Source organism: Dromiciops gliroides, chromosome 2, assembly GCF_019393635.1.
Source record: "Dromiciops gliroides isolate mDroGli1 chromosome 2, mDroGli1.pri, whole genome shotgun sequence".
In the NCBI taxonomy this organism is placed as follows: Eukaryota; Metazoa; Chordata; class Mammalia; order Microbiotheria; family Microbiotheriidae; genus Dromiciops; species Dromiciops gliroides.
In genome coordinates, this window is record NC_057862.1 from 288,706,979 (window position 1) to 288,734,942 (window position 27,964).

The window sequence follows — 27,964 nt, forward strand, 5'->3', positions numbered from 1 at the left end:
GCTTTTCCACACCACGGGCTGCAGTGTCTCCCTCTCTCTCTCTCTCTCTCTCTCTCTCTCTCTCTCTCTCTCTCTCTCAAAGCTTGGCCAGACGTCTGAACCATGTTCAGACCCTCCCATGGGGCAGAGAGATCTGAGGGATTCCCCTTTGGGTGCACTTTGAACAATCCAGCTAAATTTGGCCTTACAAACTTGGAAAAACTTCTGTGCTAGAGAAAGTGACCTAGAAGGAATTCGAAGACTTTGACCCAAGGGGAGGAGATGGCTTAGAGACATCTTTCCCCTCTGAGAATAGAAGAAAGGCCAAAGCCTTTCTAGAGGAGAGATGGAAAGTTCCTGACAATAGAAAGTTCCTTTTGGGGGTGGGGTAGGGTGGGGAAAGCTTGAATGAGGGGTAGTGGTCCTGACTTCTAGAGTTATCTCTGTCTTTGGGAGTCACTCAAGTAGTAGCTGCACCTAATGGACTTATCTCTCCTTACTTCTTGGGTGTGTCCATCCTTTAGTTTTGCTTCTTAAAGGACAAACTTCTGATTTATCCTAAAGTCCTAATTTATCCTAATATCCTAATTTGGCCCTATATAATTTCCTTTCCAATCTTCTTATAACGTACTCTCCAGAATGTACACTTCAATCCAGTGGCACTGACCTTTTGGCTGTTCCACAAACAAGACATTCCATCCTTCAGCTTCAGGCATTTTCCCCGTCCCCTATGCCTGGCATACTCTTCCTCCTCCATTTTGACTACCAACTTTCTTGGCTTCCCTTCAGTCCCAATTAAAATCCTACATTCTACAGGAAATCTTCTCTTACCCCTCTTAATTCCAATGCCTTCCCTCTGTTAATTATTTCCTATATATATTTGTATGTTTGCTCTCATTAGATTGTAAGCTCCTTAATTTTAGTGACTTCTGTTTGCCTCCTTGTATTTCCAATGCTTAGCACAATGCCTGACTCTTAGTAGGCACTTAATAAATGTTTATTGAATTAAATTGAATCACTACTATAATTGTCTCATTTTACAGGAGAGTGTTAAGGGCTAAAATTCTAGCTAGTCTGTCTAAAATATCTAATGAGTGGTCGTCAATAAATTATAAGCTTTAGCAAGAGTTAGACTTTTAAGCGTTTATTAAGGAGAATAAGAATTTGATAAAGAGAGAAAGGCCTAGATTCCTATCTATTAAAGGGAGAGCACATTTTTAGCTCCCTTCTCTGCCAGAGTTCCCAGGAAAGAGCATGAAACCGAGCGCCAGTCTCTTCCTTCCTCCTCCCACTAGCCCGTGTCACTTCCTGACACCAAAGAAAAGACTCCTGGTCTTGCCCTCAAAGACCTTCGCTTCATGGGCGGAACTCTTCTACAGTAAGTCTCCAGCAGGCGGAGTCATTCCAATCGTTACAAGAGGAAACAGATGTTGTTTTTTGGCTGCTCTTGGGATATCTTGGTAGAAATTATTTGGGGCATAGACGATTAGAAATGTGGGTCAATCAAGCAGAAAGGAAATCAAGGCTGGATATAGAAAAGAAGGAAGGAAGGAAGGAAGGAAGAAAGGAAGGAAGGAAGGAAGGAAGGAAGGAAGGAAGGAAGGAAGGAAGGAAGGAAGGAAGGAAGGAAGGAAGGAAGGAAGGAAGGAAAGAAGGAAGGTATGAAGGAATGAAGGAAGGAAGGAAGGAAGGGAGGGAGGAAGGAAGGAAGGAAGGGAGGGAGGGAGGAAGGGAGGAAGGAAGAAAGGAAAGGAAGAAGGAAATAAGCATTTTTTAAGCACCTACTATGTGTCAGACACCATGTTTAGTGTTTTGCAAATATATCATTTGATCCTTAGGACAACCCTGGGAGGTAAGTGCTATTATTATCAATTGATGCAGAAAGATATTAAGCAACTTGCCCAGGATCACACAACTAGTCAGTATCTGATTCTGGATTTGAACTCAGATCTTTCTGCCTCCAGGCTCAGTATTCTATTCCTTACAACTCTACATAAAGTTGTCTACATAGAGGTTGTAGGTAAGCCCATAGGAGTAAAGTTGATCAGTCACTGAAGTATAAAGAAGGAGAAGAGGGTCAATGTCAGAGACTTGGGAGATTGTCTATATAAGGTGCAAGAGGAGAAATAGGCACCGGTGAGAAAGACAAAGAAAGAATGATCAGTGAGGTAGAAGCAGAACAAGATTATGTGACATGGCAAGCAAGTCTTCAGAGATAGCCTAGAACAAATTTGGGTAAATATTTTTCTTTAATGGACAGAATCAAGAGGAGCCATGGCTAGAACTAGCTACATCTTTTTTTTTTTAAATTAATAGTATTTTATTTTGTTTAATTACATGTAAAAATCGTTTTTGACATTCATTTGTTGTAGGATTTTGAGTTCCAAGTTTTTCTCCCTCCTCCTCCCCAAGACAGCAAGCAATCTAATATAGGTTATACAGTACAATCATGCTAAACATTTTTCCACATTAGTCATTTTTTAATTCTCCACCATGCATTTAGCATAGTACTTCACATAGTACTAGTAATCACTCAATAAATATCTGTCAAAAGAAGTTACTGAATGAAAGCAATGTCTCATCCTGGTTTTCTATGGTGTCCTCAGCCATGTGGCTATTCAGCTAAGACTAGAAATTAATACTCAAGATCAAACTCCCAGCCAAGACTTCAGTAGCCTCTTCTACATGGTTGGGCCATCCCAGAAGGTTGAGAGTCTGTTCTCAGTAGTTCATCCAGTTCTAAGTTCAGGACATCCTAACTCCACATATCTGTGACCATTACTTTGACAGTCTTGTCCCTGCACCATCAGGAATGAGAATAAATGGGGAAAGAACACCAAACCTTTGGGCAAGAAAAATTTGGCAGTGGCATATGGAGGCAGTGCAGATTAGTACAAAGAAACTGGGATGGGGAGGTAGAACGTTTGGATTTGAGTCCTGGACAAGGCACTTCTCTCTGTTTGTTCCTCAGTTTCCAGATGTGTAAAGTAAAAGAGGCCTGGTCCTTTTAGGTTTGTGGCACAGGGGAAAAAAACACTGAGTCTGGGGTCAAAGTGTCTGAGGCCAGATTTGAACTCAGGTACTCCAAATTCCACTGCGCCATCTAGCTGCCCCTTCTTCTGATGCTTATTCACCTTTGTGACCTCAGTGAGTCACAACTACCCTGGCTTTCATTTTCCTCATCAATAAAATAGGTGGGTTGGAGTTGACGGCTTCTAATGCCTCTCTGACCTCTACATCTATAATGCTACACCATGATCCTCTGCTTAGAAGTCTTGAGAGCAAAAATAAATGGTCTCTCTCCTTTAATAAATGTTTACACCTGGGGTGATATAAGTGGTGTCCTATGTCCCTGAAATGACCAAGAGATTCAGGAAAATTAGAGAAACAGTGAATAGACAGCCTTAACAAATCAGGGTGGGGCAGCTGGGTGGCACAGTGGATAAAGCACAGGCCCTGGATTCAGGAGGACCTGAGTTCAAATCCGGCCTCAGACACTTGGCACTTACTAGCTGTGTGACCCTGGGCAAGTCACTTAACCCTCATTGCCCTGCAAAAAAAGAAAAAAAACCAACAAGAAAAACCAAACAAAAACAAATCAGGGAAACATGAGGCCCAAGAGGGAGGTGCCCATCTGATAGTTAAAAAGAGAAGCTGGCCCTTAATATCTGTCTGTCTTCTACCTGGAATTTACCACCCTCCCCAGCCCTACCCACTCTAATCTATAAGCTCACCCCAAAGGACTTTTCTCCATCTGCACCCTTTGGGTGGTCCCCCAAACTCTCTCCTTCCCTCATACCATTCCTGAGGGCTGAGTCACCAGTGGCATATGGGGGGAAAAGACAGGAACCAGAAGACTTTCCCAGGGTGTGTGTATGTCTGCCTGTCACTGACGGTGCCCCCACCCAGAAATGGGAATTCTCCAGAGTTATACTACTCCTTCACACACCCTTTCCTGAGATGAGACCACCCACAAAGCTACTATTGATAGCCACCCTGGAGACCCCCATTTCACAGTCTCTTATTCTTTGCAGATACTTGGGTGGGGCCTTTAACTGAAAATCAGCCTGCTGGAGCCCAGCCTAGCCCCAAGGGGCCAATCCTAACTCTCAGTTTCTAAGTTGAAGACAAATAGCAGGTCTGACTTCTTTGTCATAAAAACAACAGCTCCCATTTTTAGGGCACTTGAGGGTTTATGAAGTGCCTTTCCCACCATATAGTTTTGTAAATAGCCGTTTGCCTGTGGTCTTCCCTATTCTTGGCTACCCAGAGAACTCAGAGAAGATTTTATAAAATGCTCTCACTCTGGTGCCCCATACCCCTAGAATAAGAAAACAATAATGCCATGACTCAGTGCTTCTTTAAAGCTCACCCCTTGCTTCCTCCCATCTATACTCCATGGACTCTGTCCTCTTTCCCTTCTTCCTCAAGAAAGCTTACCATTTAGACTCTTCATTCAAAGCCTCAGTTCTTCCAGGGGAAAAATAGGTCCCAATCCCTTGGACTGGGTGTGGGGTGTTGGATTTCAGGGATGAGATGTAGTGCAGGAGGGATGTGGTTGTGAGAGAGAGTCAAATGTTCACTTGTGGGAGCCATATTATGGGAAAGCAAAGGAGACACAGGAACTCATCCAGAAGATGATGAGCAGTCTTCTGATTATTTATTTATTTATTTATTTTTTAGTGAGGCAATTGGGGTTAAGTGACTTGCCCAGGGTCACACAGCTAGTAAGTGTTAAGTGTCTGAGGCCAGATTTGAACTCAGGTCCTCCTGACTCCAGGACTCTATCCACTGCGCCACCTAGCTGCCCGCTAGTCTTCTGATTAAGGGACTGTAGACCATATGAATTATCTGGAGACTATATGTACTACGTATGTAGTAGGTAGATTATGTCAACTGAGAATTAATGGAAGGAAATGGGCATGTTTAGTTTGATGCCCCTCCCTGGGGAATCATGAGAAGAAGTGAGGTACAGTAGAAAGAAAGAACATAGGAGCTTAGGATCAGAGATGGAGGGTTGGAGAGGGCCTCAGAGTCCACTGAGTCCAACCCCCTCACTTTACAGATGAGGAAGCTCATGGGACTCAGGTCCCCAATTACGGGATTCTTTCCATTGCCCTATGCTGGGATGACAATCAGCAGACTAGGATTCTGTCCATTATCACCACTCAGCAATTAATTTAAATCAAGCTTTTACTGAACACCCATGGCATTGTGCTAGGCATTTAGGTGAACAAATACAAAGCAAAACAAACAAAAATACAAATCCAACGCAAAAAGAATTTGCAGTTTCCTGGGAAGATTCAAGAAATACATAGTTAAGAAAATACAAAGGATGCGCCAAGAATCCTCTATTGGAGCGGGGTGAAGGAGGAGCACTAACAACTGGGAGGACGAAGAAAGGCTTTGTTTAAGAGGTAGCACCTGAGTTGAGCCTTGAAATGTATTGGGGATTCCAAGAGGCATTGGTGAAGAGGAAGAACATTCTTGGTGCTAGGGACAGACTGAGCAAAGCCTCTGAGAAAAGAGATGGAACTGTGTACAGAAAACAATGAATAGGTCGGTTTGGCTAGAGCCTAGGGGTCATGAAAGGGAATAATAGGAAATAAGTCTGGAAAAGTGGAATGTACCATTGAAGGACTTTACTGTAAAACAAGAGAATGTATATATCTTCATAGGGGCAACAGCCACTGAAGCTTTTTTAGTAAAAGAGTAGCATAGTCAGACCTGAGCTTTAGGAATTTCAGTTTGGCAGTTATATGAAGGATGGACTGGAGAGAAGCTGGAAACAGGGATAATTAGGAAGTCACTTAATACTGCAGCTGAGAAGCCATGAGAGCCTTGAAGGAGTGACAGCCAAGTGAATGGAGAGAGATGGATATAAGAGATACTATGAAGGTATAGTAAAAAAATGCTTGATGGGTATAACATTTCTTGTGTTGGTCTCCTTGATATTTTACTTTTCAAAGGCTTTATGTCTTGCCATCCCCACCCAATCACAAGCTCTCGAAGCTTTGTCTTCATCTCCTTCTCCTCCATAGGAAAGCCAAGCACAAGACCTTATGCATTCATTCATAGACTCAGAGGAAGAAAGAATGTCATAAATTAAGAAATCACGTAGTGATAAAACATAAAATTTTAGACCTAGAAGGGACCTCATATATCATATAGTCAGTCAATTCATTTCAAAATAAAGTCATCTTCTTGATACATTTTGTTTGGACAAAACAATCAATTTCCAATAAAACCCTTTACTCCCTCCACAACTCCCCCCCCACCCCTCAACTTTGTTTATAATGATGTAGTCTGTGTATTTTTTGACTGTGCATCACTCTGCATCACTTCATATATGTTCTAATAATCTCATTTCATGGATAACAAAACTAAAGCTGAGGGCTAGACAGGGACAATGACTGGCTCAAAGTCACCCAAGGAATAAGAAGAAAAGTTGGGTTATGATTTCACATCCTTTAAATCAGACTCTAAATCCAGTGTTTTCTAACCCACTTTTCCCTCAGAAGTGGAAATAGGAGCCCCAAAACACCAAATACATTGTCTAAGGTCACATAGCTAGTAAATAACAGAATAGAAGAAAGAAAAAAAGGGGCATTTATTAAGTACCTGATATGTACTGGGCCCTGTGCTAAAATCTTTACAAATATCATCTCACTTGGTCCTTACAACAACTTTTTGATTTTGCAATAAGTACTGTTAACATCCTCACTTTACAGCTGAAGAAACTGAAGCCAATAAAGGTTAAGTGACTTGCCCAGGGTCATACAGCTATTATCCAAGGCCAGATTTGAACTCAGGAATTCCTGATGCCAGGCCCTGTGCTTTATCCACTGCACCATCTTGCTGTCCCTGAGTGGGACCCAGACTATCTGATTCTTGGATTCAGTGAACTTTCTACTAGACCACATTGCCTCTCACATTAAATACTTTTTAAAAAAGTTATTGATATATTTTTTGATTTTTTTATTGATATATTTTGTTTTAACATCATCTAAATTTCCCCCTGAATCCTCCACCTTTACCATTCCTAGAGAGCCATCCCATATTTTCTTTAAAGAAAAGAATGAAGAGAAAAATAATCAGTGAAAGTGATACATATATATATCATCTGAAAAGTATCCAATGCTCTATATCTGTAGACCTCCCACTTCTGCAAATTAGCAGGGTGGGGGAAGGAGTCTGATAGTAAATATTTAATACCCTGGTTTTCAGAAAAACAGGAAATACTTTCAATAATTAATGTTTTCTCCATCAATTTCTTAAATCAACACATTCAACAAAACAATAAATTAAACTGATTTCCAAGGTATAAATGCTCATACTGAAAATTTAACAATCAGGACCGCTTAGGAGCTGGCTCCAGAATACCCCTGAGTGGGAATGTCTTCTCCCATCCCTTCTTTGAGGCCAAATTTGTGCTTTATAATTTCATGACAATCTTTTTTTTTTAATTGTTTTGTAACTCTTCTTTCCATTTGCCTTATTGTAGTTATTTGTATACATTGTCTTCTTGGTTCTGTTTACTTCCTTTTGCACTAGTTCATGTAAGTCTATTCATACTTCCCTATATTCATCATTTTCATTTCAACACTCCTACCCACCCCCAGGTCCCACTCCCCCAAAAGTAGTATAGATAGCAGAAAGAGCACTGGGTTTGTATTGAGATGACATGAGTCTGAATTCCTAGATTTGTTTCTTGCTAGCTGTGTGACTGTGGGTCACATCTTCTTTCTTTAAAATGAGGGAATTACACTCATGGATTCCTTTTATCTCTGAATCCTATAAGTACCTACCCCTAAATCTCTGATAATATGATCCAACTCTGTGCTAAGTACTGTGCTCTACTTTAGGGAAAATAGACTTAGTAAGTAGACTTAGGTCTTTCCCTCAGGGGACTAACAGTCTAGTAAGGGGATATGGAGCCAGAGTTCCTAAGTTCAAATCAGATCCCAAGCTCTATTATTTATCAGTCATATAACCTTGAGCCAGTCTCTTGGGACTCTTAAGGCCTTTTTTTGGATCTTAATTTTTTCACCTGTAAATGAAGGGTTTGGACTAATGATCCCTAAGGTCCTATCCAGTTTTAAACCTATAATTCTAGTGGGGAATAAGATATGAACACAGATGACTAAAATGCAAGGTAGGATATTTTAAGTTCCTAAGAAAATTTCAGAGTACTAGAAGAGTATGGCAGGAAGAGTTCACTAGATGCAGTTGGCATTAAAGAGTGCCCCTAATGTGATCTAAATTGGTGCTGAATTTGGAAGCAGGAGGACTTGAGTTCCAATACTGCCTCAGACTAGCTTTGTGACCCTGGACCAGTCACTTAACCCCTGTTTGCCTCGGTTTCTTCATCTGTAAAATGGGGATAATAATAGCACCTTTTTGCATAGTTATTGTGGGGAACAAATGAGAGAACATCTATAAAGTGCTTTGCAAACTTAAAGTGTTACATAAATGCTAGTTATTATTATTCTCTCCAGTGACTTTTAGCTCAACTCACTGAAGCACAGGACAGCATCTCCCACATTCTGTATTCAGCCAAACAAGTTGTATAGAAATCCTAATAAACAACCTATTGTGGGGGGCAGCTAGGTAGTGCAGTGGATAAAGTACTGGCCTGGATTCAGGAGGACATGAGTTCAAATCCAGCCTCAGACACTTGACACTTACTAGCTGTGTGACCCTGGGCAAGTCACTTAACCCTCCTTGCCCTGCCAAAAAAAAAATTTAAAAAAACCTATTGTATCTTAGAGAAATATATAAACATTCCCAAAGAATTTAGGGAAAGGTTTTATGACTATGATGGGTCCTACCTCTCTCCTGCCTAGCTTGGTTATCTATGGCTCACTTCTTCCTTTAGATGTATTTCCCTTGAAAAAAGCACCAAGCGTTGAGCTCTACTTCAGCACTGACTATTCTTGGATTGTGAGATCATAGGATTATAGAATTTAGACCTGGAAAGGATATTAGATATTATCTAGTTCAACCTCTCCCTCTCCCAATCCTATTTATTCTATGCAGGTGGGTAGGGTGGGGAACTGAATTTGCCCAAGGTCATTAAGGGAACAAGTGGTAGATCCAGGTTTGGAACCCAGGCCTCTTGACACTAAATCCATTGCTCTTTTTTCCTCTGTCCCTCGCTTCATCCTAAGTTGGGTTTGCTTGGTTTACCTGTTTCCAAAGATTTATCCTTTAACTGCCTCCAGCAACACTAACAGAGATTTGATAACACCAGGGATAACCAGCCGGCTGGCAAGTTTCTTATAAAACTTCATTACCAGTGAAATTAATCACGGAACGTTTTTAATGCAAGGAAAAGACCCCGGCTGTGTCGGTTTGATAGACTGTGCCCAGCGAGCTCAGCGAGCTGTAGATCACTCTAGTTTATGTGATAATAAAAAATGATGGCCAAAGACCAAGGTCATATCATAACGTGTAAGCAACGAGAGTCACTCTGGTTATATATCCCCCCCTTCACCCCAATCCCCCATCCGCCCCCAGGAAACTGTGCTTGTCTTTATAGCCCACTTGGCTCAGCTGAGGGTTTTCTACTTCCAGGACATTCCAAAATGGGAGAGGCAAGGGTCAGTGCCCTCCACTCGATGGTGGCCAGTCTTTTGGGGAAAAGGCACCTGAGAGACAGAGCCTGCCCCCTGCATCAGCTCCAGAGAGTTGTCAGCACCTCCCCACATACACAGATGCTTTGTTTGCAGGGCTTATCAGCCAGACTTTGCACAAGCCCATAGACATGGAAAGAGTCCTGAATGGGCAGGATGAAGGCACAGCTGGTTGCTCAAAGGGTGAAGGAGATTTGGAGGCCAATGACCTGAGTTTGAAATCCAGCGTACCACTCACTATCTGGATGATGTCAGGCAAGTCATATAATTTCTCTGGGCCTCGGGTTTCTCATGTGTCAAGTGAAGGGAAAGGACTGGACAATGTGCAGCTTTCAATCTGTGATCCCATGATTCTGAGTCCCCCGAGAAGGGCTGTGTAACTAACCTCCGTGGCCGATTTCACGATCTGTTAAATCTTCTCCACCTTTCGCTCTTCTGCCCAAATTATGGAATTACTAGAAGCTCAGAATTAAAAAGAGACTTTAGGGGTCACAGAATGACAAAATGTAGAGCTAGAAGCGGGGAGACTGTACCATTGCAGAGAAGAGGAAATATAGACTATTAATAATTATTCTATAGTTAATAAATGGGAGACCCAGGTCTTGGAATCATATAGATATGGAAGGCCCCCAAGCTATTTAGTCCAACCTCCTCATTTTAAAAATGAGGAAACTGAGGACAATCAAGGTTAAGTAATTTGCCCAAGGCCACTCAGATATAAGCAAGATTTGAACCCATGTTCTCTGATTATAATCTAGTGTGGTTATCTCATCTAACCCTTATCTGAGCAAGAATCTTCTTTCAGCACATTTCACCTGGTATGCCTTTGTTTGAAGATCCAGGGTGATAGGAAACTCACTATCTGTTTGAGGCAGACCACTCACACATAGCTCCTATTATGTGATAATGCCTCTGGGCCTTTTGGGGGTGGGGCAATGCCAGACAGACCTTAGTCACTACATTCCTGTAGATATAGATGGGGATTTTCTTAAATGACTTGGGGGGAATAGAAAAAGATAAGAAGCTCATTGTCCTGGTCAGAGGAGGAAACAGAGACATAAATATTAACATACAAAGTATGATCAACACTGCACAATGGATGTTATGGGAGCATAGAAAAGGGAGAAAGAAGCCTGGAAAAGCTTCCTCGAGTTGGTGGCATGAGATGGCTGGTGAGGCATTAGGAGGATTCCAACAGGTAGAGATGTGGGCTAGAGGAATGGTATTTAAGATGAGCAAAACTATGCAAACAATGGCCCAGAGATGGGAGAGAAAAAGTCAGGTTCAAAGAATTTTAACTAGTCTGATCTACATGGAATAGAGGGCAGACTGTGGGGAGCTTTGGGACATTAGGTGGATTGAGCCCAAATTGTTGAGGACCTTGAGTGCCAAGCAAAGGAAACCAGACTTTATCTGTTAGATGATGGAACCACAGAAGATTTGGGACCTGACAGATATATAGTTAGACCTGTGCACTGAGATTTCAGCATGTCCATGAATTTGGATGGGAAAAAAGTTACATCTTTATTTCACCAACTCCTAATTAAAGTTAGCATTTCCTCAATTATTTAAAAATCTTTCAGAGAAGAGATTCATCCTTCATCAAACTAACAAAGAGTTCCAAGGTGCAAAAAAAAAAAATGGTTAGGAAGGGGCAACTAGGTAGAACAGTGGATAAAACACCAGCCTTGGAGACAAGAGTTCAAATCTGACCTCAGATACTTCCTCACTGTGTGACCCTGGGTGAGTCACTTAACCTCAACTGTCTCAAAAAAAATGTTAAGAAATCTTTGCCTAGATGAAGAGATACAAGAAAGACTAGAAGTAGGAGACTGCTATTACAGGAATTGGAGTTAGAATGGTTCAGGTAAGCTAGGATAAGGGCGAAGATGGGAAAGGAGGATGGATGGGAGAGAGACAAAGCTTATAAGATCGTGGAAAATTTTGGATACAGGTGGGATCAAGGAGAGGAAGGAAGTAGAGTTGGTGGCATCAAGTCTACATGACTAGAAGAATCATCATATCAACATAAATTGGGAACTTTGGAGGAAGGACAAGTTTAGCTATAGGAGGAAGGGGGCTGAGTATATTTGTAGACATAATGAGTAGGAGTTTTGGGGAGACAGCCATATGGAAGCATCCAGCAGGTAGTTGGAGAAGCAAGATTAATGAGAGAGCTCAGAGGTGGATATATATATCTATGATGTATATATATATATTATATATATATATATGTGAATACACACATACACACACATATACATAAATATATAATAGGATATATCTGGTAGACTTGAGGAAATGTAGAGAGACAACAGAAGGTCAAAGATGGAACTTTAATGAATATCTGCACTTATAGAGCTGAAGAAAGAGAGTGTAGTGATGGAGAGGGAGAAGGAGAGGTCAGAGGTGTAGGAGGGGAACTAGGATAATACAGAATCATAGAAGTTAAGTCTATTTTCATGAAGAAGGAATGAGCCAAATTATCTAACGAATGTACAATGTACCCAATACAGCAACTCCAAAGTCTTTAACCTGGCATTTGAGGCTTTCTAAAATCTAACCTTGCTCTCCTTACCCCAGCCTTGTGATACAGAAAGAGTTCTACCCCTTCTTCCTCTCCACTTCTCCAAGTCATACTCAGTAGTAAACCTTCCTTGATTATCTTGGTCCACACTATTTTCTTTTTTTTTGGTGAGGCAATTGGGGTTAAGTGACTTGCCCAGGGTCACACAGCTAGTAAGTGTTAAGTGTCTGAGGCTAGATTTGAACTCAGGTCCTCCTGACTCCAGGGCTGGGGCTCTATCCACTGCACCACCTAGCTGCCCCACACTATTCTTTTCTTTGTCTGAACTCCTAATTCCCCAAGAAGATGAAACATACCGTTTAGCATCTATTTACTCTATCACACCTACTCTACCTGACCCCTTCAGTCTTTGAGCTCCTGGAAGGGAAGGCCTGGGTCTGTGCCTCCTTTGTCTTTCCCACAGCAGAGCTGAATTCAGGGTCAGGCATATTGCGGGGCTCAATAAAGATGGTTCTTGCCTGAAGTAGGAGATTTCCAAAGGACTTCTGACAAGGCAGACCATTCCTCCCTTTTCTGCTTACACACTCCTTCCCTTCTATCCTCCCCAGGTATTTCACCAAAGTAATGTTCCCAAGGGTTATAAGGTCTATGCAAGGTTGGGGCCATGCCCCCCATTTCTGCCCCAGTTCATTCCCTGCTGTCTTTTTAGCAGCGGATATCAGTTGGTCTACTTCTAAAACTGCCCCCCCTCCATCCTGATCCCCCCGGAGGGAGTGAAGGCCAGTGATCCGAGAGCATAAGCAGATGTTTGCACATGTGTGCAGTCATCTGTAGACCAAAGGCAGCTGATTAAAACACCCAGAGCTAGAAAGAGAGGGAGAAGAGAAAGAAAGGGAAGAATTGGGAGGGGAAGACATTCTGCCTCATTCTTGAACCCTTTTATAGACATCTCTACAAACAAAAACCAAACATGCTAACTCAGACATTCAGCAGGCTCTGGGAGCCTAGTTCATTTGGGCTCCCGTTTGTGGTCTTAAGATATGCTGAATGCACAGAGTCCTGAAGAGCAAAGCTGTGTGGGCAAGGGCTTACCTAAAAGTTAGCAAATGAATGAAACCAGAAAGTGAACCCTGGAACCCAGGCCAGCTCAGAAATGGAATGCAGCTCAAGAAACATCTCTTAAGCTCCTAACACAGACCTTAGTTTCAAGGAGTACCATTACATTTAATGGGGTGGTGGTGGTGGTGCACAATAAGTAATATTATATGAGGGAAAATGAAATAAGTGCATAAGGCCTCTCTCCCTTCTTTGTAGAAGTGGGAGACTATGGGCATAGAATATTGCATGCCTTAACAGACTTGATTGATGTTTTGGTCAGTTTCTTAACATACTTTTTACTTTGTTATTCATTTGCTATTTTAAAAATTATTTATTAGAAGGTGTAGGTGATTAAACGATATTTTTGGAAATGAAGGCAATTAAAAACAAAAGCTATATAAAAACTTAAAGAAGGAAGGAAGGAAGAGACAAGAAAGGAGGGAGGAAAGGAAGGAAGAAAGAAAGAAAAGAAGGAAGGAAAAAGAGAAAAAGAAGACAGGAAGGAAAGGAGGGAGGGAAGAAAAGAAAGAAAAAGAGAAAGAAAGAAGGAAGTCAGAAAGAGAGAGAAATACATACAAAGAGATCTTGAGAAAGTGCTCTAATAGATTTGATGAGGGAATGTTTAATATAGTTCAAATGAGTCAAGGGGAAGCTTCATGGAGGAAATGGTATCTGAACTGGGCTTTCAAGGAATGGGAGGGGCTTTAGCAGATGTGATAGTTTAAGAGGAAATTCATTCTAGTTATGGATCATAGGACTTAGAACAAAGAACACAAAATGTCAGAGCTGGAAGGGGCCTTAGCAATCACAGGCCATGGAATTAGAAATATGTGAGATGGAACCTAGAGCACAGACTGCACAATGTCAGAGGTGGAAGGCTGCCGAGAGGTCACCTTGTTCAGCAAACTCATTTTACAGATAGGGGATCTGGGGCTTAGAGAACTGTGGTGACTTGTCCACAGTCATAATGCTAGTTTGTAGGAGGTTGGGATTAAAAGCTAGGTCCTTTGAGGCAGCAAGTTGGTACAGTGGATAGAGTACTGGACTCAAAGTCAGGAAAACCTGAGTTCAAATCCCATCTCCGACACTTAATTTTATATGATTGGCTAAGTCATTTCTTCTTGCCTTAATTTCCTCATCTGTAAAATGAGGATAATAATATCAACTCCTTCCCAGTGCTATTGTAAGGATGAAAATGTGTTAATAATTGTAGAGTGCTTTGCAAACCTAAAATGCTATACAAATGCTATTATTATTAATTATTGTTATTTTACAAGCAATGTTCTTTCTGTACTATTTGTTGCAGAAATGCTTAATAAAGAAAGACACGGAGGGGATGGGAAGAATAGTTTGGCTGAAATGTAGACCATATGAGGGGAGTAGTATGAGATGGGACTAGACATATAGGTTGGAGTCTGATAATTGAGGAGTCTTGAATGCCAGGGTCATGAGTTTCATCTTTCATCTGTAGGCAAAGGAGAACTTTTGAAGGTTGGGGAAGAAAGGGGTCATGTAATAAAGACAACAGGAGTAGCTAGGTGGTGCAGTGGATGGAATACCAGGCCTAGAGTCAGGATAGACCTGAATTCAAATCTGGCCTCAGACACTTATTAGCTGGGCAAGTCACTTCACCCTGTTTGCCTCATTTTCCTCATCTGTAAAATGAGCTGGAGAAGGAAGGAAATGGCAAACCACTCCAGTATCTCTGCCAAGAAAACCCCAAATGAAGTCAGAAAGAGTTGAGTGCAACTGAAAACAACTAAACAACAGCAACAATAAAAATAAAGGCACAAGGAGTAAAGAGCCAGTCTGTGACTGATGAATTGCATGATTCCTTGGTGATCATCTTTTTTTGGGAGGAGGGGATGGGAATGGTTTGGGGGACTCCATTTCCTCATCTGTATCCTTTTTATCCTAAGATAAACAAAGATGGGGTCTTGGGGGTCTCCACAGGTCAGCAGTGTCTAGTTGGGGTGCTCACTGGGAATGGAGCACTGACCACATGTTAGAATAGGGTTAGAATAGGCAGGCCTAGAGGGATCACTGAAACAGGAACAAGTAAAGGCTGCATTTCAGAAATGGATCCCTGATTCCCCTAGCTTCCCCTATACCATAGAACAGTGGTGAGATCATCAGCCTGGGAGGCCCAAAAATCTGTGTTCCAGCCTCTCTTCTACTACTAGAAACCTTCGTGACGAGCCCTCTCTGGGCCTCACGGGATCATACATTTGGAGCTACACGGTCCTCAGAGATCATGTAATCCACTTCACTCATATTACAGATGAAGAAGCCTCAAGAGGAGAGACCATCTGTCCAAGGTCAGTTTTCTCTCCTGTAACATCAGAATTTGACCAGCTTGAAAATTGTGTGATTGGGGCAGCTAGGTGGTACAGTGGATAGAGCACCAGCTCTGGAGTCAGGAGGACCTAAGTTCAAATCTGACCTCAGACACTTAACACTTACTAGCTGTGTGACCCTGGGCAAGTCACTTGACCCCAATTGCTTCACCAAAAAACAAAAAAAAAAAAAAAGAGAAAAAAGAAAATTGTGTGATTTCTGATTCCCCCAGCCTGGCCCCAGGAAAATAGGAAGTCAGAGATGGAGAGACCACCTGGGATGGTCTGAGGGCTGGCCAAGGGACATGTTCCCTTTGGCCTGAAAATTAATCAGCAGGCCTGAGGCCATAGGATCCATTATAAAGAAACAGCCTTTATGGAAAGTAAAGTAGTAGATTATTGAGGTGTTGCTGTGTGAATTGGATGGCATGAAGAAAGGACCTCCTGGCCCCCTGGTCTTTGGTCTTCCAGGCTGCATATCTGACTCTCCCAAATTTCTCTACTGTACCACAGAGACCCCTTCCCTTGGGGGTTCTCTCCACCCCATGGCTCTGTCCTCACGGCGTCTCCCTCCAATTGGCTGATTCCTCCTAGAACCCCCACTCTAAGGAGGATGCTCTAGCCATCCATGTCTTCCTTTCTCCCCAGACCATACCCTTGACCCTCTGGACTTTCCATACTACACCGCCATGTTGCCTACATGCATCTCTTTTCCCCTAACCCCACCCCATATATACATTTTCCATCTTCCTTTCATGTGTGACTTTCCCCTATTAGAATGTGAGGACAGGGACTGTCTTTCTCTGGGTTTGTATTTGCACAGGCAAGTACTAAGCATCTAATAAGTACTTGTTGCTTATTGCCTTCCTTAGTCCTTCTAACTCCTCACAGTCAGAGAGCCATGCCACAGAGCCACCAGCTTGTTGATTTGACCTTGCTAGGTCATGAGCCTTTTCAACCTTCTGGAATCCTCTGTGAATGACCCCATGGATTTCACTATTGCTTTAAGGTTTATGAAGCAATTTCCTGTTAAACAACCAGGCAGGACAAACAGTGCAAGTATTATTTATCCTTTTGGGGGACCCAGAGAGTTAGTTGACCACAGTTACATAGCTAATGTCACCAGCAGGGTTTAAATCAGTGTATTCTGCCTTTAATATTGTCTCTTTCTGTTATGTCAAACTGTGCTGTGGGGTGCAGGCCAATTCCTCATCAGGGCAGAACAACTTTGATGATTCCTAATTGGTTTTCACTACCTCTCATGGGATGGGAGAGCTTTCAGAAGCTATTTTATCCATCCTTCTCATTTACAGATGAGTAAAGCAAGGGTTGGAGGAAGAATGATGATGTCTCCAAAATCATACAGCTAGTAGGTGACAGACAGAGCTGGCACTCAAGCCCAGGCCTCTAGACCCACAGGGTAGTGATTTCTTCACTGCACCATACAATATACCCAAGTGTTTACCCCACCTACAAAGAATACTTGAAAGATGATTATAGACATAAAAATTTGTTGGTGTTCATTAGTTTCAGTCATGTATAACTCTTTTTTTTTTTGGTGAAGCAATTGAGGTTAAGTGACTTGCCCAGGGTCACACAACTAGTAAGTGTCAAGTATCTGAGGCCGGATTTGAACTCAGGGCCGGTGCTCTATCCACTGCCCACCTAGCTGCCTCATGTATAACTCTTTGTGACTCCTTTTCTGTGGGGGGCAAAGATAGTAGAGTAGTTTGCCATTTCCTTTTTTAGCTTATTTGAGAGATGAGGAAACTGAGGCAAACAGGGTGAAGTGACCTGCCCAGGGTCACACAGCTAATAAGTATCTGAGGTCAGATTTGAACTCCGGTCTTTCTAATTCCAGGCCTGGTGCTCTATCTCCTATGCCACCTCACTGCCCTGATATGAAAATAAGGCTACTGTAGTAATAGAACAAAGAGCCCAGGAGTAGCAGCCTGAGGCCTGAGCTATAGAGCAAGCTTTGGACAAGCCTCTTTACCTAATCTGGGTCTCCATCTCTGTCAAACAGAGAGAGAGTATGCCTAGAGAGAAGGGCTTAAATTGGAATTTTTGTACCTAGGATAAAAGAAGGACAAAATGGGGAGAGAGGCAGACGAGGCCCCAAAATAGGGTATGGTTTTAAAGGAGAGAGAAACAGTTAGAATTCAATGGCTGTAGGGGCAGCTAGGTGGCACAGTGGATAGAGCACCGGCCCTGGAGTCAGGAGGACCTGAGTTCAAATCCAGCCTCAGACACTTAACAGTAGCTGTGTGACCCTGGGCAAGTCACTTAACCCCAATTGCCTCACCAAAAAAAAAAAAAAAGAATTCAATGGCTGCTACTGAGAGGATGGGATGGATTTGGGGCCAAGGATGTGGCCAGGCCAAAAGAAGGGAGAGTAGAGGAAATACACCCTAGAATGAAGTCACTGGTGCTACTGCCTTACCAGATGGTGGTCCCTAGTATGGTAAAGTTTACCTGAGGGGCTACAGACATGGTGGAAGATGCCCACTTTGGGATGGTTCTTTGGGTGCCCCCTGAGTGTTGGCACCTCAGGCAAAGCCCAGCTACTCTGGCTGTAGCTCTCATAGAAGGGTGGGGGTGGGGGGCAGGGTGGAGGGGCAGAGAGTGGAAATGAACCAGATCATAGGATGATAAGATCATAGATTCAGAATCCCAGAGTGACTTACCCAAGCTCACATAGTTTGTACAAGAGGAAAAATTCAAACCCAAGTTCTACATTCATCTCACTCACCATCCTATTGTTCCAATACCTTCCATTTCTGACATTCTGTGAAACTAATGTTCAAATCACATTTATAGGTTGGTGATTATAAATCCAAATGGCTCTTTCTAGAATCACGTGACTTTGCTTTTCCACCTCAAAATTACATAGTTTGTGAAAGAGACATATACACAAATAACTATAATACAAATCAAAAAATGATTACATGCATGAGGGGATGGGCAGTAGACATCAAACAGAAAGTACAGAGATATTCAAGCAGGGAGAGAATGCTTTATGTTGGGGTTGAGCGGGGAGAAATCAAGAAAGTCTTTGTAGGGGCAGCTAGTTGGCGCAGTGGATAAAGCACTGGCCTTGGATTTAGGAGGCCCTGAGTTCAAATCCAGCCTCAGACCCTTGACACTTACTAGCTGTGTGACCCTGGGCAAGTCACTTAACTCTCATTGCCCTGCAAAAAAAAAAAAAAGTCTTTGTGAAGATATTTGAGCTGTACTTTAAAGGAAGGGAAGAGTTTTAATAGGCTGATATGTATGTATGTATGTATTGTGAGGGCCAAAATTTGATATATGGAGTGTTATTTGAGTGACTCGCCTTAATATTGGGGACCCAAAAATATGGGGGGCCTTTTAGGTTCACCCTCCCCTCTGAACTGCTCTTTTTAGATATTTCTCCCAGGCCAATAAGAAAGGAGCCTTTTAGCTTTAATTCACAAAAGGATCAGATTTTATTACTTGAGTATTAATTAAACAACAAAGGTAAAACTAATAAAAATCAAAGATAAGGAAATAGGATAAAAAGAAATACTGATAAATACTCTTAACTCTAAACTTAACCTATGCAATCCCCAGATCATTTCCAATTAAGCTAGTTCAAAGGAATTTAGGGTTTTCTGTAATTAACTCACCAAAACCTGGACAGTCTACAGTTGCTCACGCCACCGGGAAAGCAGCCACCAGAGAGAGAGCACATTCTGGAAGAACCTAGTGTTTCAGAAGAACCCTCCACTTCCCTTCAGGGAGCGTTCAATCTTTCCTCCCCGAAAAGGAGAGGTCCTTCAAAAACTGCCTATGGAGAGTGGACCTCAGTAGCACATGTAACGTCAGGGTGGACCAGGTGTGGCCCCTCCCAAATGAGTCAGCTAAAAACTACAATAATAATTTTATCACAAATAATTTTTACCACATTCCCCCCCTTTGCTTCTTCAGAAAACATGTATGTTTTGCTCGATGAAACAGTAAAAAATAACAGAATATAATACCCTATGCTAGCAAACAATATGTTAGTAACAATATAGAAAAGGGAGAGAGGAAAGTTTTGTCCAGAGGGGCGGTCCCTCATGAACTGGCGCTTTGACACTGGCCTGCAGAGGGAGGGCCTCTGCAGAGAGTACATGTTACATATAGTGTATATAATAACAGAAGGAAAAAAGAAAAACAACAAAACAGAACTGTTCATTTAAAGTCTCTGAGTTATTGTCTTCCTGGAGTGGTAAGATGTCATCAGGGGAAAACTAGACTCTGGTTTGGAAAGCTGGACTCTGGTCTGGACTCTGGTTGTCTCTGGAAAATGAGTTAGCTAAAAACTGCAATAATAATTTTATCACAAATAATTTTTGCCACAGTATGGATGGATGGATGGAAGGATGGGAGGCAGAGATATGTTCTAGCATGTGTCAGCAAATTCAATTCACTTCCATTTAATCCAGTAGAAACTAATTGAGTTCTAACTTCATGTAAGGTATCATACTAGGAATTGGGGTACAAAGATGAAAAAACATCAGTGCCATCTTCCCTCATGGAACTTACAAATTACAGGGTGGTGTCGGAGAATAGGACTAACAAGTACACAAGTAGATGTTCTATAAGGTAGAATGTGGTAGGTGCAAAGGAGAGATTCAGACCAAGCACTCTAGAGCAGGGCTTTTTAAACTTTTTCCACTTATGACCCCTTTTCATCAGAGAAATCTTTACCATGACCTCGGATGCATAGGTATATAAAATAGGTATACATAGCTTTTTACTGTTGCCAAATTTTTTGTGACCCCACATTCAGTTATATGAGCCCATATGGGGTCATGACCCACAGTTTAAGAAGCTAGACTCTAGGGAAACTAGAGGAGGGAGGGGTCACTCTTCTCAAGGAATCAAGAAAGGGTTCAAGGAGGAGGAGACACCTCAGCTGAGTCTTGAAGAAAGAAAAAATTCATAGAAGTAGAGGAAATGAAGTCTGAATAGTCCTTGGGAGATGTTTCTCATGTGATTTGACCTGTGAATACCTCTGACACATTGGTCTTTGGCTATAGATAACCTAGGAACAAGATTGTGCAGTAGATAGAGGGCTAGGCCTGGAGTCAGGAAGAACTTGGGCAAGTAATTGAACCTCTGCTAAGTCACATTAAACATATTTCCACATTAGTCATGTGAAAGAAGAATCAGAATAAAAGGGGAAAACCACAAATAGTGAAAATAATATGCTTCAATCTGCATTCAGATTCCAAAGTTCTTTTTCTGGATGTGAAGAACATTTTCCCATAAGTCTTTTGGAATTATCCTGGATTATTATATTATTGAGAAGAGCTAAGTCTATCACAGTTGATCATCACACAATGTTGCTGTTGCTCTGTATAATGTTCTGGTTCTGCTCACTTCACTCAGCATCAGTTCATGTAAATCTTCCCAGGTTTTTCTGAAATCCGCCTACTCATTATTTATTATACCACAATAGTATTCCATTATATTCCTATACCACAACTTATTCAGCCATTCCCCAATTGATGGGCAACATGGGGATCAACTAGGAACTATGCCCAAAGAGCAACCAAATTGTGCATACCCTTTGATCCAGCAATATCATTAGTAGGTTTGTATACCAAAGAGATCATAAAAAAGGAGAAGGGACCCACATGTATAAAAATATTTATAGTAGCTCTCTTTGTGGTGGCAAAGAATTGAAAATTGAGAGGATGCCCATCAGTTGTATAATGATTGAACAAGTTGTGGTATATAAATTTAGTGGGATACTATTGTGCTGTAAGAAGTGTTGGTCAAGCAGATTTTAGAAAAACTTGGAAAGGCTTACATGAACTGATGCTGAGTGAAATGAGCAGAATCAGGAGAACAAAGTAACAGTAGCATTGCATCATGATTAACTTAGTTCTTCTCAGCAATACAATGATCCAAGACAATTCCAAAAGACTCATGATGGAAAATGCTCTCCACACCCAGAAAAAAAGAACTATGGAGTCTGAATGCAGATCGAAGTATACTATTTTTACTTTATTTATGTGCATGTTTTTCCTTTGGGTCTGTTTTTTCTTTCACATCATGACTAAGGTGGAAATAGATTTTACACAATTGCATGGATAGAAACTATAGCAAATTGCTTCCTATCTTAGGGAAAGGGAGAGGGGAAGGAGGAAGAAAATTTGGACTTCACAGTTTTATAAAAAATGAATGTTAAAAATTGTCTTTACATGTAATTGGAAAAAATAAAATACTATTTTAAAAAGTCTGCTAGAACAGTGAGTGGTTAAGGGACACATTCAAGTTGACATGGTCAGTATGTATCAGGAGCAGGACATGAACCCATCTCTTGCTGACTCCCAGACCAGCTCTCCATCCACCAAACCACACTGCTTGTCAATTGTGATCTGTACAATCTCTCTCTATATCACCACCAGTCATCTTGCTACCATCATCACCTCTCTCCTGGATTTATAAACTCCTATTAAGCAATAAGGGATTATGAAGTCTGATAGTCTCTGAGGACCCCCAGCCTTCCAGCCTCCAGATCTGAGGAGACAGGTCCTTTTTTTAGGATGAAGATAGACGCTGCTTCTCTCTGTGACTCTGTCTCTGTATCTTTTTCTCTCTGTGTCTCTGTCTGTCTTCCCCACCCCTACTCTCTCCACCTCCCCTTCTCTATCCCTATCATGTAGCCAGGATCGGAACTCTCCTTAGGGATCACCAATTGTAGTCCCTTCAGTTTGTAACTGGGAAAACTGAGGCCCATAGAAAAGAGGTACTAGGTTTCTCTATCAGGTTTCCCTGCATTAAATCTTTCCCCTTTAAACTCATCACAGAGTTGGCAAAATTATCTCCATGAGTCCTACCCCAACTCATATACCGCAAATTCCTGAAAGGCAAGGACTGGGTCATTTTCACCTTTGCATCTCCAGTATAAACCTCACTCAGAGCCCAGGCCTAACAAATGTTTGTTGGGTTGAATGCAATGGAAGGGGATGGAAATCTGCCCTGTTGCCCTCTTTAGGTCTGGCAGGGAGATCTCAAGACAGGCAGTGCCTGGAGCTCAGCCACTTCGAGGTCTGCAGGGTCAAGGAGATGTGACCAATTGGTAGCAGGTTGGGCTCATTCCCGATTCCATAATAGCAAGGGAACACGATACAACAGCTTGACATTTTCCAAAAGGTGCTTGTTAAGAACAGTTCCTCCCAACTTAATTAACACTAAAATCCTTCAGGTGTTCCCGCCAAGTATGTATAAAACAGCTGTCCTTCTTCCCGGCAATGGAAGTCAACTCGGAGCGAGCGGCCATAAAACTGGTGGACCATGACTCCTCTCGCGCGCTCAGAGCCACCATGAAATGTTACAGCTGCCGTGTGCGGCCCGATAAAGACTGAGGAGTGGGGAGGCCAGCTGCAGCAGCAGATGCAGACGGAGGCCTGGGCTTTAAACAAAGCTATCGCTGAATAAACACAGCCTCACAGATAACTGTTCTGCTCCTCCCCAGTTTCCAGAAAATTAGGTTTTGTGATTCCAAAGCCAAAAGCTGATAATCTTCCAGAGAGAAGATGAATAGTGGTAATTGTCCCCTTGCTGGTATCATAAACTCCCATTAGGCAATAGGTAGGGACTGAGGGGATTATGCAGACCGACAGTCTCTGAGGCCCCCCAGCCTTCAGATCTGAGGGGACAGGCCCTCTTTCTAGGATGAAGACCGACCCTGCTTTCCCCCTGTTCTCTCCTCCCTCCCCTTTTCTTTCCCTAACATATAGGCAGAATCACAGAATATCAGAGTGGTACTGTTCTTACAAATCACCAACCACTATCTTTTCACTTTGCAATTGGGAAAATTGAGGTGCATAGCAAAGACTTGCTGAAGGTTAGATGTAGAGGCAATAGCTGTCTCTAGTATGATACAGCAAAAAATTATATATATATATATATATATATATATACACACACACATACATACATATTATATATACATAAATACTATGTATAGTATGCATGCACACATACATATATATTAGAACCAAAGGACCTAGGTTCAAATCCTGACTGCCACATATGATGTGAGGGATGCCACTTCAATTCCATGAACCTCAGTTTCCTTTTATGCAAAATGAGAATTGGACAAAATGACCTTCTAGGTAGCTTGGTGGCACAGTGGATAACAGAGCTCTGGGCCTGGAGTTGGGAAAATCTGGATTCATATCTGATCTCAGCCACTTATTAGCTGTGTGAACCTGGGCAAGTCATTTAACCTCTGCCTCAATTATAAAATGAGGATAATAATAGTGCCTACCTCCCAGGATTTTTATGAGGACCAATCAAAAGAGATAGTGTTCATAAAACATTTAGTGCTTGGCATATAGTGGACATTTAATAAATGCTTGGGTTTTTTTCTTCCATTAATGTCTCTTTTGCTTCCAAATTCTATACCTTGTCATCCATCATTCTCCTTTCTATGCCTCTCTACCTAGCCTTTCTTATCCCTTTCTCTTCTGCAATATGTTTTTCATTTGCCCCTGTTAAGGGAAGACATTTGGCAAACAGTTAGCCCGACCAGCCTGTGTCCCATAAATCATGACAGATTTACCCTGTCCACGATGCTAAGGCATTTAAATGACTTGGCAATGCTTTTGGAACTGGAGAAACTGTGAAAATGGCACAGCCACGCTCAGAGACACTGTTCCAGGGCTGCTGAGACACATTTCCAGTTCTGCTTTAAAACAGAAAAGTAAATAAATGCCCACATTATCATACAGGGCACCAACAATCCAGAGGAAGAAGAGAGACAGGAAGGGAGAGGCTTGCTCTCTTTTGGCCTGGGAGTAATAATAGCACCTCACAATTTCTATAGCATTTCAGATTTACAGGATTCTTTCCTATTCTCTGCCCCTCCCAGCTGGTAATGTTTAATTGCCTTGTTTTCTTTCACTTAGGTGCTATACATGGACCACCCCATACAACACTGCCCTAGAATGTAATCCTTTGGAGGGGCAGGGGTTAGTTCAGTTTTTGTTCTTCCCTCTCCAGTACCAAGCACAGTGCCTTGTACTTGATAGGTGTTTGTGGAATTGTGATGAATTTCCCTGTAACAGCCCTGTGAGGCTGGAAGTACAAATAAATTATTTTTTTATCTTCCCATTTTACAGATGAAGAAACTGAGGGTCAGAGAAGTGAAGAAAGGGGGTGTTTATACAACTAGTAAGTAGCACAGCTGGGATTTGAACTCAGGTATCCTGACCACAAATCCAGTGTTGTTTCTTACCACACTCTACTCAGTCTCAAGGAAGGGCATAAATCATAGACTGTTAGAAGATAAACCATTTGTAATCTTCAATCAAACCATTCTTAATCTTAATCTAAAACCGTAATTCCCAACTGGTTGGTCTTGGCTGGTAGAGACTTCAGAGGGACGGAAGGGAAGGAGCATTTATATAGCACTCTATGTTAAACATTTTTTTTTTTTTTACAAATTATCTCATTTGATCCTGACAACAACAACCCAGAGAGGCAGGTGCTATTTTTACCCCCATTTTACATTTGAGGAAACTAAAGCAAACAAAAGTTAAGTGAGCTGCCCAGGATCACACAGCTAGTAGGTACCTGAGGCCACATTTGAACTCAGCTCTTCCTTGACTCCAGATCCAGTGCCCCATCACCAGCTGCCTTTAAAGTCTAGAGGACATTTAGATTATAAATTCCCTAACTGAACCATGGATCCCCTATACAACATACATGACAAATGGTGGAAGTGATATTCAGATTTCTCATAGCATTTTGGGTTCAAACCTGGACAGCATTCCCCTTACCATATCCCAAAGAACAGCTTCACTTGAAGACTAAGAGCTCATTTTTCACTTGAACAGTTCTAATTGATAAGGAGGCAGCTAGGTGGCTCCACTGGATAGAAAGCCCTGGGCCAGGAGTCAGGAAGACCTGAGTTCAAATCTGACCTCAGACACTTACTAGCTGTGCGACCCTGGGCTGATCACTTAACCCTGTTTGCCTCATTTTCTCATCTGGAAAATGAGCTGGAGAAAGAAATGGAAAACCACTCCATTATCTCTGCCAAGAAAACCATAAAGAGAGTCATGAAGAGTCAGATATGACTGAAGGGACTAAACACAACTGATAGCTTTTAAAGCCTGTCCCTTTGCAACTTATAAACATGGTATCTAGTTCTGCCCAGATAGGAGGTTCTTCCCTCTTGGACACAAGAGAGAAGAATTGTCTGAGGTCAAAGCAGCTTCTTGTCCAACAAGGAGAGAGGAGATATCCTCACAACATTGGCAGCTGAGAACATCCCTATTCAGAGAGACAGAAAGAAGAAGGTCCCTATGGAGGGGAACTGAGGAAACATCTATCAATGGGGAGAATCTGAGTGGATCAGGCAAATTTAACCTTTAGGAGCAATTTACTAACAGTTCTGTGGATTATTCAGTTGTTTTTAGTTGTATCTGACCCTTTGTGACCCCCTTTGAGGTCCAGCTCATTTTACAGATGAGGAAACTGAGGCAATGAGGGTTAAGTGATCGCCCAAGGGCATACAGCTAGTAAGTGTCTGAGGCCAGATTTGAACTCAGGAAGCTGAATGTTCCTGACTCCAGACCCGACACTCTATGCACGATCTATCCATCTGGCTGCTCCTAACAATTAGGGCCAAACAAAAGTGACATGGACTGTTTTGATAGTTCTCTCCCTGGAGATGTTCAAACAGAGGAAAGATGATCACGTGTCAGGCACTGGATGGAATAGGACACTTTTTTTTTTTCAAGTATGGTTCACCTTGGATGACATGTGAGATCCCTTCCTGTCATTCTAAATCAGAAGACCCTGTTGTGAGTCTTGGCTCTTCCCACTGCTAACTGTATAAGGTCCTACCTTGTGGGGAATTTATTAGTAGAAGGAGCTTCTTTTGAGGAACTCCCTTCACCAATACAACTCAGCATCTCCCATGTAGCAGGTTTAGAGAGTTCCCTAGAGCCCAGAGGGACTAAATGATATGCTCACAGTCAGTGGCCAATATGCATAAGAAGTGGGACTTGAACCCAGATCTTCCTGGCTCTAAGGCCAGCCCTCTAAGCAGTCACACCATGCCTTACCTAAATGTTTAGTCTTAGACAAATTAACTTCTCTGGACCTCAGTTTCTCCATCTATCAAATGAGGAGGCTGGAACAGCTGAGCCCTGAGGATCAAGTTGATCAATCTGTTTCTCTTTCTTTAGTGTTCCTAAATCCAATTCACAGGCAAGTCAAGACATGGCTCTTGTGATGTCATTGGTCCTCTTTGAGAACAAAGGACAAACAACAACAATGACTCCATACATTAATTTTTTTTTTTTTTGCAGGGCAATGAGGGTTAAGTGACTTGCCCAGGGTCATATACTGTCCTGTTTTCATCTTCTTGTTTCATGTGTGCGGGTCCTTTGCTCACAGCCAAATTCTTATCTCCATAAGGACAGGACCGAGCACTGCCCTTCCTTCCCATCATCCCCAGACTTGGAGCTCCTTAGGCTTGTTTCTTCTCTGCCACCATGTCCTCCTCACTTCACGCATCGTGAATTTTCTAAATGCAGGACCTGGGTCTACCCTTCTTGTGACTGGGAATTTCTTGTAAAAATACTTCTCAGAATTCTTCTCTTACTTTAAGATGCAGCTCAAGTACCATCTTCTTCATGAAGAACTTTACAGATTCCCTGCCATCCCTCCCATGACCAGAATATTCCCCCAAACTGCCTTGTATTTCACTGCATTGTATATATTTGTATTTATGGCATATATATTTATATACATACTTATTGTCTCCCTTTTGAATGTAATTTTTTTGAGGGAAGGGTCTGTCTTCCTTTTTTCTTTTTGTATACCCAGTGCTGGCACATAGTGGTTACTTTATTGTTTCCTGAGAATGGTCAGTCAGTTGATGAATGTTTATTAAGCACCTACTGTGTGCTAAGAAAATACAAAAAAAGAAAGTTTGTCCATGTTCTCAAGGAGCTTAAAATCTAATGGGAAGGAAGCTAAAAAGCTGGGATTGTGGAAGGTAAGGAAGAGCAGGACTCAGGTTTCTGCCTTCTCTGTATCATTTATAACAATGGGCTAGACACACTGTAGGTGCTCAACAAACATCCAGTGAATGATTGACAGTACCCCTTCTCCCCTTCCCACCCCACTCTATGGTTTTGGAATCTTTTCCTGCCCAGAATACCAACTTTATGTTGTGAATGATAAGAGCAGAGTGAGGGGAAGAGAGAAGAAATTCTAGAGGAGGTAAGGCACGGAATGCATAGGGAGCCAGTAGACCTAGATTTAAATATCAGCTCTGCTGCTTACTAGCTATGTGACCTTGGACAAATATGACCTTCCTTCTTTGGTCTTCAGTTTCTTCATTGATGAAA